Source organism: Otolemur garnettii, unplaced genomic scaffold, assembly GCF_000181295.1.
Source record: "Otolemur garnettii isolate 467f Iridium unplaced genomic scaffold, OtoGar3 scaffold00049, whole genome shotgun sequence".
NCBI lineage: Eukaryota > Metazoa > Chordata > Mammalia > Primates > Galagidae > Otolemur > Otolemur garnettii.
The window spans coordinates 9,817,601-9,833,780 of record NW_003852444.1 but is presented as its reverse complement, the minus strand read 5'-3'; positions in this window follow the sequence as shown (position 1 = coordinate 9,833,780).

The window sequence follows — 16,180 nt, the reverse complement described above, 5'->3', positions numbered from 1 at the left end:
GGAAGAAAAAGTATCCAATGTACTCAGCCCTACTGTGAAACCAATTTATAAGCACCCACACTTCCATATGAAAGCTATAACCCATCTACAGCCCAAGATGAAGGGGAAAGAGGAGGGGGAGGTGGAAGATGGGTGGAGGGAGGGTAGTTGGTGGGACCACACCTAAGGTGCATTTTATAAGGGTACATGTTAAATCTACTAAGTGTAGAATATAAATGACTTAACATAATAACTAAGAAAATGTGAAGGCTGTGTTGACCAGTTTGATGAAAGCATTTCAAATTGTATATAAACAAGCACATTGTACCCCAAAATTGCATTAATGTACACAGCTATGATTTAATAAAAAGAAAAAAAGAAAGGAAGGAAGGAAGGAAGGAAGGAAATGATATCTTGGAACCAAGTGTTCTTAGTGCTTTACCCACAGCAAGTGTGACAAGTCTCAAAGTTCTTTACTATCCTACTTCCCTGCCTCGTATAATTGATGATATCTTGAGGGGAAAACCCCCCAAACCATGGGATCATTCAGTTTTCCTACCCTGGCTGTCACCTCTCCCAGACATTAAGTGTGTGTAAAGGTGTTACTAACCCACACACATATATGTTTTGATCAGTTGTGCCAGGCGGTGAATGCAGCACTTATCTCATCTTTCCCCTCAGCAGCCATGTGACATAGATAGAGATTGTTAGTTCCTGGAGAACTAGGAGGGTCAAAAAGATTAGGTAAGTTTTCTAGGGCTCACAAATTTGAATGCCTAAGAGGGCAGGCAGGTAAAGCAAATGTGTCACCTTGATTTCTAAGGTAAATGTGTAGAACTGGCTGTAAACCATAGATTTGTTGGAGAACTGGGAAGTATAAGCTCTGTCTGAATACATTCACTTCACATTTTTAAGGATATTTTTAGTCGTGGTAACATATGCATAACAAAGTTTACCATCTTCACCACTGTTAAGCGTGAAGTTCAGTGGCATTAAGTATACTCACGTTGTTGTGCAACCATCCCCACTATCCATCTCCAGAACTCTTCTCACTCGCACAACTGAAACTCTGTACCCATTAAACATCCCCCCTCCACTCCTTCCCTCACTCCTTGCTAACTGCGTCTACCTTCTGTGTCTATGAACCTGAGGACTCAGGCACCTCATGTAAGTGGAATCACACAGTATCTCTCCTTTTATAACTGGCGTATTTCATTTAACATAAAATCCTCAAGGTTCATTCACGTAGCATGAGTCAGAATTTCCTTCCTTTTTGAAGGCTGTGTAAGATTTCATCTTATGTGTCTACCACCTTTTGTTTATTTATTTGCTTATCGGTGGAAACTTGGGTTGCTTCCATCTTTTAGTGATCGCAAATAGCACTGCTGTGACCATGAGTGTACAAATGTGTCTTCGTTTGACCTTCTGCTTCAATTCTTTTGGGGGCATTCCTAGAAGTGGAATCCATGGACAACATGGCAATTCTACGTCTAACTGTGTGAGGAGCCGCCATACTGTGTTCCCTGCAGCTGTACCATTTCGTGTTTCCTCCAGCAGCGCCCAGGCTCCACATCTGTGCCAATACTTGCTGTTTTGTGTTTCATTTTTCCTTTTTGGCATTGCGGACATCCTAATGAATGTATGAGGTGGTATCTCATTCTGCTTTTGATTTTCCATTTCTCTAATAATCAGTGATGTTGAACATCTTTTCATTTGTATGTATAGATTTTTGAGAAATGTCTGTTTAAGTCCACAGGCTTTACACCAGTCTTTGAGCCAGATTCTTTCTGCAGGCCACTGGCTTGTGACACCTGATCATGCTCTTAGTGACAGAGCCAGGAAAAGGAGGCCGCAGCTCTTCAAACGCCCCTCATTTGACCCCTGTTCACTTTGTTCCACCATCTTACCTATACGTTACCTTTTTATTTTTTCTTAATTTAGAAATTTTATTCTCAATTTGTTTTTGAATTTTTAGTACATATAAGTGGTACAAAATTTAAAAGGCAAAAAGGATCCCAGTGTAAAATAATTTTCCTTCCTTGTCCTAGACCCTGGCAACACATCACCCTTACTTTGAGGGAACTGTTCTCATCAGTGTTTTGTGTATTCTTCCATTTACTACAAAACATAGTTTTTCCAACTCAGATGCTATCTATTTTCCTTAAAAATATATCTCAGAGAATATTGCATATTAGCACTATGTCATTCTTTTTAATGACAGCATAATATTCCATTTATGTATCTATACCATCTTGTATTTAGCAAATCTCCTGTTCTTATATAATTAGGTTTTTTTTCAATCTTTTGCTTTAATAAACAGCACTGCATTTAGTCAAGGGAATGTATATCTGAGTGAACTAACCACAAGGACAGATGGCCATTAATTAGGTTTGAAACTTGGTCAAGTTAACTGACTTATGTTTTAGATTCATAACTTTTAGATTAAAAGCCTTCACAGTTTTCCCATAGCCAAAGATTCTTCCCAAATCTTCTCCCTAGAACGAGTTAAAAAAAAATAAAGCCCTAAACTTCAAAACAAAAAACACCAAGGAAGATTCTTAGTTGATTACTTATGTCCACTAGAAGATCCTTGTGCATGGTCTGAAAACCATATCCTTACTGTAATCCTCATAGGTCCAGTATCTCTGGGAAACAACTGTTTGCAACTAAGCAAGATCTTCCAGATAACACATCAGTTTTAGACCTGATCTTGTTGTACTGAAGTATTTTTGAGTGGAAATCTTCATGCAGTTCCCTGCTGTATCAAATATAATCTGCGGAATGTTGGCTGTCCTTACCCTGTGTGTCCCCCTCATGGTTCTGAGCATCTGCTGTTCTGAGCATTCTTACTGGGCCATTGGATGAACCAGAGTGACTGACACTAAATGGCCCCAATTCCTCCAGGAAGACTTTGCTGATGGCTGAAGACTGATCAGTGCTCCTCCATAAATATTTGTTAAATGAATGAAGGGTTGACTAACTACATGAACAAGTGAATGACTAGATTCCTGCATTCCTTCCCTGAGTTTGTCTCTCTGCTTTTCCTAGCTTTTATTGTTGTCTGCCTTTACGCTGTTGCCCTTTTTACATTCAGCGTGTTGGCCCCTTCTCACCCTCTGCAGCCTGAGAAGCCCAGTGACTGAGCATGTAAGACTGAGTTTAAAAACAAGGAAGAAAAGGAGAGCTATCTATGATTGAAGTTTATAGCTTTAGTGAATAATCTTTCTGAAAGATGGTTTTGGAATTTAAAGACCTATTTTGTTTCCCTCCTGGCTCTTGTGTTCTGAATTGAGTTGTCAGCTAATTGCTAGGTTAAAAAGTTACTGCTGTTTTGGCACGCCTGTGGCTCAGTGGGTAGGGCACAGCCCCAAATACCAAGGGTGATGGGTTCGAACCTGACCCTGGACAAACTGCAACAAAAAAATAGCCGGGAGGTGTGGCAGGTGCCTATAGTCCCAGCTGCTCGGGCGGCTGAGGAAAGAGAATTGCCTAAGCCCAGGAGTTGGAGGTTGCTGTGAGCTGTGATGCCATGGCACCCTACTGAGGGTGATAAAATGAGACTCTGTCTCTATAAAAAAAAAAATTACTGCTATTTTGTAAGCCTACAGTTGCTTTATATGACCATGATAATGCTGGGAAGTGTGAGACTATGTATCATAATGTTTGCCCATGGTGGAACATAATATATCTTTATTGCTAGGCAAAGGAAAAGCTCAGAGCATGTTCCAATTGCCCTCAATGATAGCTAAGGCATGGAGCGATTTCATGATGCCAGGCATTTCACTCCAATTCGCTCATTTAGTCTTCATAGAAATCCAGTAACATAAGCACTAATATGATATTTATTTTATTGATGAGGAAATTGAGGCTTAGAGAGGCTTTCCAAGGTGATGTAAAGTTGTGAGCTTGGCTGACACCCAGATCTGTCTGATTCTAGAGACAACAGTCATAACTGTACTCCACTGACCCAAAAGGCTTTCAGTTTCATCAGGCAAAATAAACACAGATGAAACTAAGACTTCTCATAATACTCCAGCTTGTGACCTGGCCCCTGGTACCTGCTTCCCATTCATCTTCCACTCTTCCCCACCTTCTGTCTCCAGCCACACTAGGTACTTTTCTGTCCCTGCAGCATGCTGAGTTACTCCTGCCCCAGGGCCTTTGCACTGGCCATTTCCTCTGCCTGGAACATTCTTCCAGGTGCACCCATGGCTTCATTTTTCCTTTCCTTCAATTCTATGCTTATATGAGAGAACTTTCCTGACCACTTTATCTAAAACAGTCCTCTGACACTATATCTAGCTTACCCTGATTTATTTTCTTTATTATTACCTGTCCAACTGAGGTCCAGGTATATTTAGTTTTTATTGTTTGTCTCTTTCACTCATTAGTAAACTCCAGGAAGCCATAGATTTTGTGTGTCTCCCAGTACCTAAAACAGTGCCTAGTACCTAGTAGTACTTAATACATCCTTGAACAATCCCATTATTATATGTCGGTGTTCTTCAGGATACTTGACACGTATTGGACAGCCACCCTGTGCCAGACATTTTGCCAAATGCTTTCCATTATAATATCTCATATATTATTCTGCCACAGCTTTATGGGAGAGGTATATTATTTTATTTTAATTTTATAGACACAGATAAGGAAACCAAGTTCAGAGAGGTTGAATAACATGAGTTCAGGCAATTAGTGGGTGAGCCAGGATCTCGACTGCACACACTGACTTTCAGTCTATGAATTACATCCCAGGAGTCCATTCTGGTTGGGGTCATTTTTCTTGCAGAGCTGTTGTCTGTGTCTCCAAAGCTTTTAGAGGCAAGTAGTTTCTCTTCCATTTTACACTGAAGGTAATTCAACAAGTTCTAAGAGGACAGAGAAGAAAACTGGATCGTGGGCTTTTAAACTCCAGTCTAATGCCCACATGGTGACCTCACAAATGTCAGGGCACAGGACGCCTGGTTGTCCAGGATCAGATTTTATCCTGGACTCTTTAGATTCCCTTACTTTCCCCAGCCATGACAGATGGCTTATAAGGGAAGAATCGCTCTCTGAGCAGTAGTGAAGAGAGTGGCCAGAGGAATGCCAAAGCGGAGAAGACTGTGTTCCTGCCCACCTCGCTGACACAAGGAGAGCTTGTTCCTGTGGAGAAAGTTTTCCAAAGTATCTGATGATGTGGCAGCAGGTTTTTTTCAAGTGCAGTTTTTACGACCTGCTTTCCTCACACTGCTCTCATTGCTGGAAGTTACATCAAGTCCTTTGGAAGTGGAGAGTCAGTCCCCAATTCCCTTCTGTAGAATAATCAATCACAGTCAGAAAGTAGAACCTGGAAGGCACTTGGACAAACCCACTCCATTCATTTTAGCTTGTTCTTGGGGGCGGGGGTAAAGGGAGACAGTTCTTTCATGCAAAATGGAAACAACTCAGAATTAATGTCAACTCTGTTTCTTATGAGGTCTGGGTTTTTGTTAAAAATAAAAATTTTGGCATTTTCTTTATTTACAAGGCTTTTGTTGTAGAGTCAGCATTTCTTTCCTCTCTTGCGCCCCCAAACACCCACAATTTTGTGAAACAGAATGGGGCATGTTCCAGAGGAGGATGGGTGGCTTTGAAAAGGGGATGTTCTGGTTGGTGCAGCATCATGCTTGTGGAGGTGGCAGCTGAGGAAAGGAAGCCACAGCCTGCCCTCTTCCCCAGGTGCCAAGCCTTAATGGGCAACCGAGAGGACTCCAGGGAACCAGCATTTATTATGTAATTCTCTGCTGCAGGCCACCTGCCACCTCACACAGATTCCCAAGGTGGACAACATTAGCTGCAATTCACATTTCTCACCAACATGAAAGAGAAGCTCAGAAAGGTTGAAGATTAAGCCCAGGTCATGTAAGAGTCACTTCTGTGTTTCAAAGCCTTCATGGCTCTCTCATATCTTTGCAGAAAGAAAGATACCCAGTCTTCCTTCCAGGGCCCTTCATACCTTACTTCCCAGCCCCTCCGCCCCCTGCATCTGGACCTTGGTTGGGCAGAACCTCCTAGGCCTCCTTGAGCATGGCGGCCTTGTCCCGCCCTGGTGCTTTGTATCTGTTCTTGTTTCCACCCCTGTTTCCAGGCTGACACTCCACTGGCTTGCCATGGTCACAGAATTAAGGCATCTGGTACTTGACCCTCTTGCTGTGAAGTACCTTCCCCAACATTTTCTTCTAGAACTGCCTTGTCTAATTTGGTAGCCACTAGCCCCAGGTGGCTTTACATTTGAAGTATTTAAAGTTAAATAAAGTGAACAGTTTGGTTCTTTAGTCTCATTAGCCGCATCTCAAGTACTCAACAGTCACACGTGGCTAATGGCTGAGAAGTTAGTGCATTTTATTTTGCATATTTAAGGCATGCAATATGATGTTATGGCATACATCTAGATGGCTAAAAGGTTACTACACAGTGAGGCAAATGAACATATCCATCATCTCAGACAGTTAGCATTTTTTTTGGTTTGTTGTAGCCAGAGCAGCTAAAATCTACTCATAGTGTGAATCCCTGCACAGTAAAATTTGTTTACCCATGATCATGCTGTCCATTAGATCGCTAGACTTGTCCATCCTATGTATCTTACATATATTGACAGAGCATGTTTATAGAACATTTCCATAATGGCAGGAAGTTCTGCTGGACAATGTTGCCAGCCAGAGGGGGTGGAGCCATCTACGCCCACTTCTTGCATCAGTTTTGATGTGTTGATAAGATTGGAACAGCCTGGGCCTCTGGGCTTTTCTGTTCCCTCTGTTTGGACTGCCCTTTCAAATCTTGCCCCCCTCCCCCATCAGTTTTTCCTATCTCTCAGGCTTTGTATCCTCCAGGCAACTTTCCATGAATCCGACTGGGTGAGGTGCCCCTCACTGTGTTCTTCCAGTTTCCTCTGCCAGCTCTCCCAGCCCTGGAGAGGCATTGAGTACCTGCCTGGGCACTCAATGGACCTAAACTAGAGAGATCTCAAGGCAAGGACCCTGGGCCTTTTTCCTGTTTTTCTTGTTCTATTTGCTCCTAATTGACTGGACTGTGCTATCTTTGCAGCACTGAAACCTAGCGCCTAGCATAATAATTGGTTTGTAATAGACACTCAGCAAAAACCTGTTACCTGAATGAGTGAGTGACTGAATGACTCTATGCGGGGTAGCAGTAACCATCCTTGGGAAAGCCTGGAGCCGCAAACCTTGACATCCACCCAGACAACAAAGTGTGTCATTAGAATATGTGTTTCTTTTCTTCTCTTCTTACTCTGCCTCCTCCTTTTTTACATTTTTGGATATTTTTCTCCTGTTTACTAAAGAATAGGAGGATGGTGCAGCACAGTGTCAAGGAAAAATATACAAATTACTCATCAACTCAACACTGAGAGATGACAATTCTCCAGAATCTTCCTTTGCAATAGTATCATTAACTCTTTCTCAGTATTCATTATTCAGTTTTGACGTGGTTTGACAAAGCTATAAGTTGCACTTAGCAGATAGGACAAGCTACAGTTGGGTAACTGTGCCTGGAGAACCCTTCCAACAAAACTGGGTAGAACACTGCTGGGTTATTCTCTGAAGGGAACCACTCTCTGCAGGACTGCTACCAATTTGTGCAGAAAATGGCCCTTCCCTAGTTTCTTGGCCTCCCCTCTCCAAAAAAAAAAAAAGATGCAGAAACAGAGATTTAGAATATTGGTTGATTTTAAAAACTAGTCAGCCTGAGTGCCCAGGCAGGTAAGTGCTGGGAGAGCTGGCAGAGGAAACTGGAAGAACACAGTGAGGGGCACCCCACCCGGTCGGATTCATGGAAAGTTGCCTGGAGGATACAAATGATGGGGAGTCCATCATCTATGGAACCCATCACCCACACTCTCTTGTTCTCTGGGTTCTATTTGAGTTTGATTAACAGAAGGCACCAGCCAGGAGATGAGAGGGCAGGAAGAGAGAGAACCTTAGGTCTTTATTCTCTTGTTCCTGGACCCCACGGGCCATGGTTAGAACAACAGCTGCATCTTCCACTCTAACTCCTGATAGGAGCTCCTCGCCCATGCATACAAGCTCATGCTAGGTTCCAGTAATAGTCCCCTCCCTTTGACCCTTCAGGCCTGATGTTGGCAACTGCATCTTATTCTAGCTAGGTCCTGGATGTTTCACTATTCTTTGTGTTTTCTTAACCCTGTGCACATTTCTGTAGAAAGTTCCTTCCTAAAACTCTCTTTAATTAATCTTTTGAGTATATCATTTGTTTCCTCCTGGATCCCTGACTAATATAAAGTCAAATTCTGCACCATCTTCTTTGGGGACCTACATGCTCCCCAACTTAATGTAGCTATTGATTTTTGTGGGCAAGTCACTTCAAATCAGGGGCTGGCTGGTAAGCCACGAAGGCAGACAGCAACATCTGCCCACTTCTGGTCTCTATGAATAAAGTTTTACTGGACCCCAGCCCTGCCCATTTATTTACATATTTTGTATGGCTGGCTTTCATGCTACAATAGCAGAGTAGTAGTGACAAAGTCTAAAACATTTACCAGCTGGACCTTTAAAGAAATAGTTTGCCAGTCCCTGCTGTGGAACCAACCGTGCGTGCTTCCTCTAGACTTCATCCATGACTCATGTCTAGGTCACGCAGCTATTTCCCGTGCTGACCCTACTGTTGAGCCAGTGCTGTGAAGAAAAAATTTTATTGACCATATGATCATAAGCTATGGTACCAGACAGACCTGGGTTCAAGTGTCAGCTGTGACATTTCGTAGGTGACCTTGGGCAAGTTTTTAGAGTTCTCTAAGCCAAACTCAGATTCTTAATCTGTAAAAAGGAAATGATAATACTACTTCTCTCCCTGGTAGACTTATAATGAGGAATGACTAAGATGATATGATCTAAAATGCTTAACTCAGTGCCTGGTGCAGAGTGAATGCCTTGAAATTATTAGCTCTCTATGCACCAAGCCCTGTGCCAAGAGTTAGGAATACAGAGGTATGTAAGATATAGTCTTTTGCTTCAGGGATACGATGAGGGAGAGAGATGTCTTCCCTGTGCCAATTATCTCCTGTCCTATATGGAACTGTAGCATGAACCCTCCCAACCCATTCCCTACTCCTTTACACCCCCCAAAGCTGGCTTTTCTAGGCCCATTTTTGCAAATTGCAAAACCTCATGTTTGGGGGAATGGCCTTCAATATTGCCACTGCCCCATTGTCATCCAATCAGGTGGTAGCACCTTTGCTCTGTTAAAAGTAATTTTGTTCTATTTGAAGGTTATCACTTGCAGGCCACACAGTTCCATGTGTTCAAATGGGAAAATGCTACTACTATAGAATGTTCTTCTATCTGCCTCATTGACCTGAGATCTCATAATTCATCTGCAGCAGCATCTTCCCTACCCAAAACATATCAGAATATTTCCACATACTTATTGGCATTCTGTAGGAGCCTTAGTGACAATGCTGAACTGATGGAAGGGTCTTATGCATCATGAATATGAATATCATTATTCAAATTACTCTGGTAGATGTTAAAGATAAAAGGAAATGTTTTATTTTGTGTTCATTAAGCACTAGAGGGTATGTTCCCCTGGCTGCCAACTCATTATGCCTGTTATGGTTAATAGGAGTTAAATTCCAACATCACATCAAGGGGGAGAAATGATCCCTCAAGTGTTTGGAAATTCCTTCCTCCAAATTGCAAATCAAAGCTAGGTTATGAACTTCTATGCTGTCTTGCTAATGGATTAGACTAACTGCATTATTTGAATTTTTTTCTCAAACACTAACTTTCCCTAAGTAGAGATGATTATAGAAATTTTGTAAGCATGAGAAATTGTAAGGTCTACCCGAGCCAGTCACATTATGGGTTTTCCCTCTAGGGGTAAAAAACTAACATTGCATAAATGTATCTTATATAGCAGGGGCTTTATTTATGCTGTCTCACTTACAAAACCTCAATGAGATGTCTTATACATGAAGAAACCGAGGCCCAGGATGGTTTCTACCTACTCCAAAATCACCCAGCTGATAGGAGCACCAGACAACAAACCCAGGGCTTTGTGGTTCCAAAACATGTTAATCCACTGTTTTGGGCCATCTCCCAACTGTCTGCCAGTTGCCTACTCTGTGACAAGTGTTATGTCTGAATCTAGAGTAGATATATAAGAAGAACAAAAACTGAGCTAACAAAATTGCCAAAAAGGTGTGAGTGATTCACTTGAATCCGTACAAGCTATCTGCAGATATGGTTTTTTCCTGTTCCATTAATCTGCTAAGGAGAAAATGGATCCATGCTGGGGGACTGTGGGTGAATAACTAGGAAAGTGCCCCTTCGTGTGACTTGGGAAGGAGAAGGACGTGTCAGAAGGGAGGGAACGTGGGCAGGAAAGTTTCTGGGCTGTGACCTCAGCATGCTTGTGGGATGGGAGATTCTACCCTGACTGTTACCTCACTGTGGAGGAGGCTTCTAGTGACTTCTAGAAGGAAATAAATCTTAGAAAGCTCAGCCCCATGCAGGTTTTCATAACATTTAAAACAAAATGTTTCTATTGCAACATAAAACCTTTTTTCTTGTAGTTACTGAAGGTGGAGAGAATGAATTCCTGTCCTCTTCATATCTTCACTTCCTGTGACTGCTTCTGGGCCCTAAGTAAAACACAGCCGGGCTCTGTATCTTCCTCCTAGGACCGGTTTTCCAGGTCTGGGTAATATTGTGTGTTGTTCTCCTTTGTGCTCTCTTTTGCTTGGCTCTTTCTGGAGTGAAATGTGGGGCCCAGGAGGAAATGGAAATGAATCTGCTAAGCAACGCTCAGAGAAACAGACAACTCTGCTGAGACCACACCTGGAAGGCTGTGCTCAGCTCTGAGCACCTAATTACCAGCCAGGTACAGACAAATGGGGTGAGTTTTAGGGGAAAAGCAATGAGAATGATGGAAAAGGACAACTTGATTTATGAAGAAAGATTAAAAGAGCTGAATAGGTAGAGCTCAGTAAATGATGATCTGGAGGAACTCGGGGACCATCCACTTATAGCTGAAGGTTGTAAACAGTCAGCAGAAGAAGAATTATTTTGGCTAGAGCTAAGAAATATAACAAAGAGGTAATGAAAAGAAATTTATAATAATAATGGACTGCAATTTTATACCTATTCCTAACCCAAGAAACCTTAAAACATTTTATGGCTAAGTATAATGTGCATGCTACAGTGAGGTGTATTTAGACTGTAAAGTGGTTTGTAATTTAGCAAAAGCCTTGCAAAAAATAACATTTAGTGGGAGGGTAATGGGCACTTTGTGTATAAGGTGCAGGGGTCTGGCTTTGTTTTGCTTGCCGCCCACTCACGTGTGGTGTAGGTGGAGAATGGGGTTGCTCTGTATAAATGAGATTACTTCCAGAGTTTGCTGCTGCCATCTTCAGTGGAAAACACAATTCAACCCCCATTTTACAGAAAAAAGTAGAAGGATCTTCTCAGTCAGTGAAATATGGGCCTGCAAAAAACAGTAGAAGGCTTTAGTGGCGGAGCCCTTAGCATAATCTCAGGTTTTCAACCAGCTGATTATCTTAGTCTGTTCAGGCTGCTATAACAAAGTATCACAGACAAGGTGGCTTATAGACAACAGAATCTTATTTCTTACAGTTGTGGAGGCTGGAAAGTCCAAAATCAAAGTGCCACCTGTTTCAGCCCATGGACTAACTTGTAAATAGCACCTTCCTTCTGGGTCCTCACATGGTGGAAGGGCAAAGGAATTCCCTGGGGCCTCTCTTATTTTTATTATTTTTAAAATTATTTTTTATTAAATCATAACTTTGCACATTGATGTATTTATGGGGTTCAGAGTTCAAGTAACAACTGGGGCCTCTTTTAAAAGGGCACTAATCCCATTCATGAGGGCTCCACCCTCATGATCTACTCACTTCCCAAAGGCCCCACCTCCTAATATCACCACTGTGGGAATTAGGATTTTAATATATGAATTCTGGAGGGACATAAACATTCTGACCAGAGCACTCACAATACAGGTGGCATTGTAGCCAGATCTGCCACATCTTTGCTCTGTTCCAGTTTAGACTGTGGAAAAACAAACAAGGAAAACTTCAGTCTCTTATGTCAAATGGAAACAAGAACTCTCATTTAGGGCTTGAAATCAATATTTAGGGTTTGCCTGGGTCTCCCCTTTCTCTGTACTTCAGCGTTCTTAGTCTCTCAGGAGACAGATCTTTGTCCCTTTTCTGATTAGGATACTGGGGTGGGGGATGAGCTTTTGCATTTTGCTGTGTCCTCTCCTTGGAAAGTTCCTTCCTCAAACATCCACATTGCTCACTTCCTTGCATCATTCAGATTATGCTCAAATGCCAACTTGCTAGACAGACTGTACCTGGTCACCTGCCTAAAATAGCAGCACCCTCGCATCTCAATCACTCACTCATCTTTACTTTTTAAGCATATTATGCCAACTGAAATATCAAACAGAGAGAGGCTAAAAGAAGACATTTAAAGGCTGTAGATTGCTTGAATTCAGGAGTTTGAAATCAACCTGAGCAAGAGTGAGACCCCATCTCTACTAAAAATAGAAAACTAGCCAGGCATTGTGACAGACACCTATAGTTCCAGCTATTTGGGGGCCTGAGGCAAGCCCAGGAGTTTGAGGTTGTTGTGAACTACGATGCCACAGCACTCTTCCCAGGCCAACAGAGTGAGACTCAGTCTCGAAAACAAACAAACAAACAAAAACTGAAAGAAAGAATGAAAAAAGAAAAGACATTTATTTGGAGGTAAGGCATTGCAATGGACATATGCATGTCATAGTAAACTATCTGTATATTCAGGAAGGTAAAGGTGGACAAAGGTTTTTAAAGGGAAAAATGAGGATGTTGCAATTGTTTTGAAATGATTATCCTCGGCTACAAAGATTGATAACAAGGGTGATACCAGTCCAGAGCTGAACAGGCAGTGGCTGGGCACAGGTCCTTGCAGAAGTATTTATTGTGTAAGTTTGCGATGGCCTGGGTGCAAGGTTGTGGCTTTTGCAGTCTTTTGCGATAGATTTTGTTATCGGGCACACATGTGAAAACCTCTCTTCCTGGCCTTCCCCGGCGCTGTCAGTGCTTTTTTGACGTTAGTGATTCAATTCTGATTCTGACAACTTTCAGACTTATGGATACTGCAAATTATAATGGTATATTCACATTATGTTAATGCTTTTCTTCTGTCACCTGTGACTTGAGTGTAAGCTTCTGAAGGACAGGGACTTTGTTCATCTACTGCTGTGTCACCTGCACCTACACCACTTCCTGGATCCTCACAGCGTATGTTCAGGGAACATTAACAAAGTGAATTTTTGAATTTTTTGGATGTACCTTGGCTTTCTCAGATTAAGAAACCTTGTAGCTTGCATGTGTCATTTACGTCTGCAGCATATTTTTAATCTCTCAAAGTTCTCACCTTTTCAATAGTCCTGCAGTATATACTAGGCATGTACTAGTATATACTAGGCATGTACTCTGTACATTTATCCAGTTTACAGACAGGAACTGAGGCACAAAACTATACCTTGAGAAAAACTTACATGGCAGGAGCCAGATTTAAATCCAGAGCGCCTGAGTTCTAAGAGCTTTCTTTGGTCCTTGGACATTCCCCGAGCTGAGTCCAAGTTTTCTGCGTGTTGCCTCCCACATTGAATGAACTTGTAGAAAGCCGTAAAGGGACTAGAAAGAAACTCTTCCTTGCAGAATTGGAAATGTGTATAAAGTAATGATCTCATTATAGGAAAATCTATAAACCTGGGCCAACTCCCCTCTGCCTCTAATTACAGGTACCTGAAGTCTCTGGCACAGGTTGTTTGCACAATATATGCTTCAACTGGCTGCGAGCTTTGCTGTTCCAAGTAACTGGGAGAGCGGAAGAGGTGCTTTGCTGCTGTGCTTTCTCTGCCTTCCATCTGGTTAAGATTCTTAATGGCCACATATATGGCTGCTAATGTGTTTTCCAACCTAAGTTGTCAATGATTGTCTTCAACTTGCAATTTGCTGATGCACTAAGAGGATTCAGAGGCTTCCGCCTCTAGTTCCTCTATTGGCTGGTGTCAGCATCATTTTTATTTTTCTCATTAATACGGAGTCAACAATATGCCAGAAAGCAATATTGGGACCTGTAGGAGGCAGACACAGTCCTTGGCTGGAGGCTTTGCAAGAAAGTTTTAGCAGGAAATTGGAGATGCTAAGCCACATTTGACAACTGTTGTTGTTCTGGGAAATGAGGTCATAATGTGCTTGTGACTGGGTGGGGAGCCTCTGGAACCACTTTCTTTCAGTAGCAGGGAGTTTGGGGTAATCAATTGACAAAGGAGAGTCCAGGATGGCCCAGTCACAGGAAAGAGACCTCCAAAAAGGTTTCGAGGCCAGTGTGATAGAAAGAACATTTGGGGTTGCCTACATCTCTCCCATAAACTGAGCACCACCTAGCACATTCAGAACTGATGCCTGGTTTTGTTTTTGCAGATGGCTCGACTCTGCCCAACAGCTCTGGGAGTGAGGCCAGCCTTTTGAGCCCCCCTTTAGCCTGTGAATCACAGAAAAAAATGACAAAAGAAGAAACATTCTGCAGCCTACTGACTTCCCTTGAGTCAAATAATTTTGCAATTATTCCTTTTTTTGAGACCCCCTCACATCTCCTTACAGACCCAGATGCCATGTGAGAAGGTCAAATTAGAAATATAAAAAGAGAAAAACCAAGTGCCAGTTACAAAGTCCCTTTCTTGAAAGAAATCCCATGTCAGACACTCCGTGTAGACTTCCCAGACTAGCTGGGTAATGATTAAGTGACTCTTCTTTCTTTTTAATCAAAGAATATTTTTTTTTCCACTTTGGTCCTTCCCCTGACAGTGAGGAGAGTTCATTAAGTCGGCAAACAAAGGGAGGACATTTGGGCAATTTGCTTAAGAAGGGAGGGAGTGGGTTCATTTGCTGTGATTCTATATTTTGTGTGGAAAAAAAAGTTATACAGATAGATAGATTTATTTTGGCTCCTGAAATGGTGACTGACAGTGTTTGAATACACAAATGTCAGTATGAATCTGAGGCCCTGCGGGTGCCTCAGTGAAAGGTCTGAAGCTGTTCTCAGCCTGAGTAGAGGTGAGACGCAGACCAGAGGGGTCTCAGAAAGAGAATTTTTGCCTCCATTTGTAGAGTCAGATGTTATGGTCATTTGTCTATTCTGGACATGCCCAGGAAATAAATAAGGCCAGAGTATATGTGCAAGGCTTTTGACCAATGGGTAGGTTGATAATTTTAATTGAGTTGGGCTTCTGTGATTTTTTTTCTGTGAAATGATTTTTTAAATTTTATTTTATTTTGATTGACAAATAGTATTGTATATGTATATGGGGTACAATGTGGTATTTTGAGATATGTTTACATGGTGGAGAGATTAAATCAAGCTAATTAACCTTTCCCTCACCTCACATACTTATCAATTGAAAATGACTTTTTGGAGGGGATCTCTATCAAGCCTTAATTTAGAAATGTGTAAAGGTTTTTGTGTGGTAAATGAGACTTTAATTTTAATATAAAATCCTAAAGATGGGGAAGAATGTATGTAGCTATGGGAAAATAGATATTTTTGAGTCAGACGAATCTGGCTTTAAATCCTGACTCTGCTTCTGCTGAGTTGCTGAAACTTAATGCAAGTTGTTTTTAAAACCTTCAGCTTCAGTTTCTTCATCTATAAAAAGAGAATAATAGCACCTCCCTAAGCCCAAGAATTCAGAAAAATGACAGACATCAGACTCCGGGCATACAGAGTATAGTTAACTGACTTCAGCCTCCTACCCTCTGTCCACATAAAGTAAGGTGACCAGATTTTAACATTGGTAAAGCGGGACACCATTGATGGAGGGGGATTTTTTACCAATCTTAGTTTATTTATTTAAACCATCTCCTGCCACAAGTAAAGGGATGGAAGACTGGTAATCATATGATAAAAGAAGGTGAGCTTAAGGTCCCATACACTTTCTCTGGTCCACATGCAGAGTAATGGTCCAAACTGATGCTGTGGTCCCCAATGTCTGGGTAGTGGTCTAGGTTCTCTTTATTCATCTTCATAACCAGATGGAAGCGGATTCACATGAGGGTTGTGGGATAGTATGGTGACCATCTCCCCAGGGAAAGGGCTCGGTCCTGACGCGAAGATGGGAGTAAGGGACGAACTCA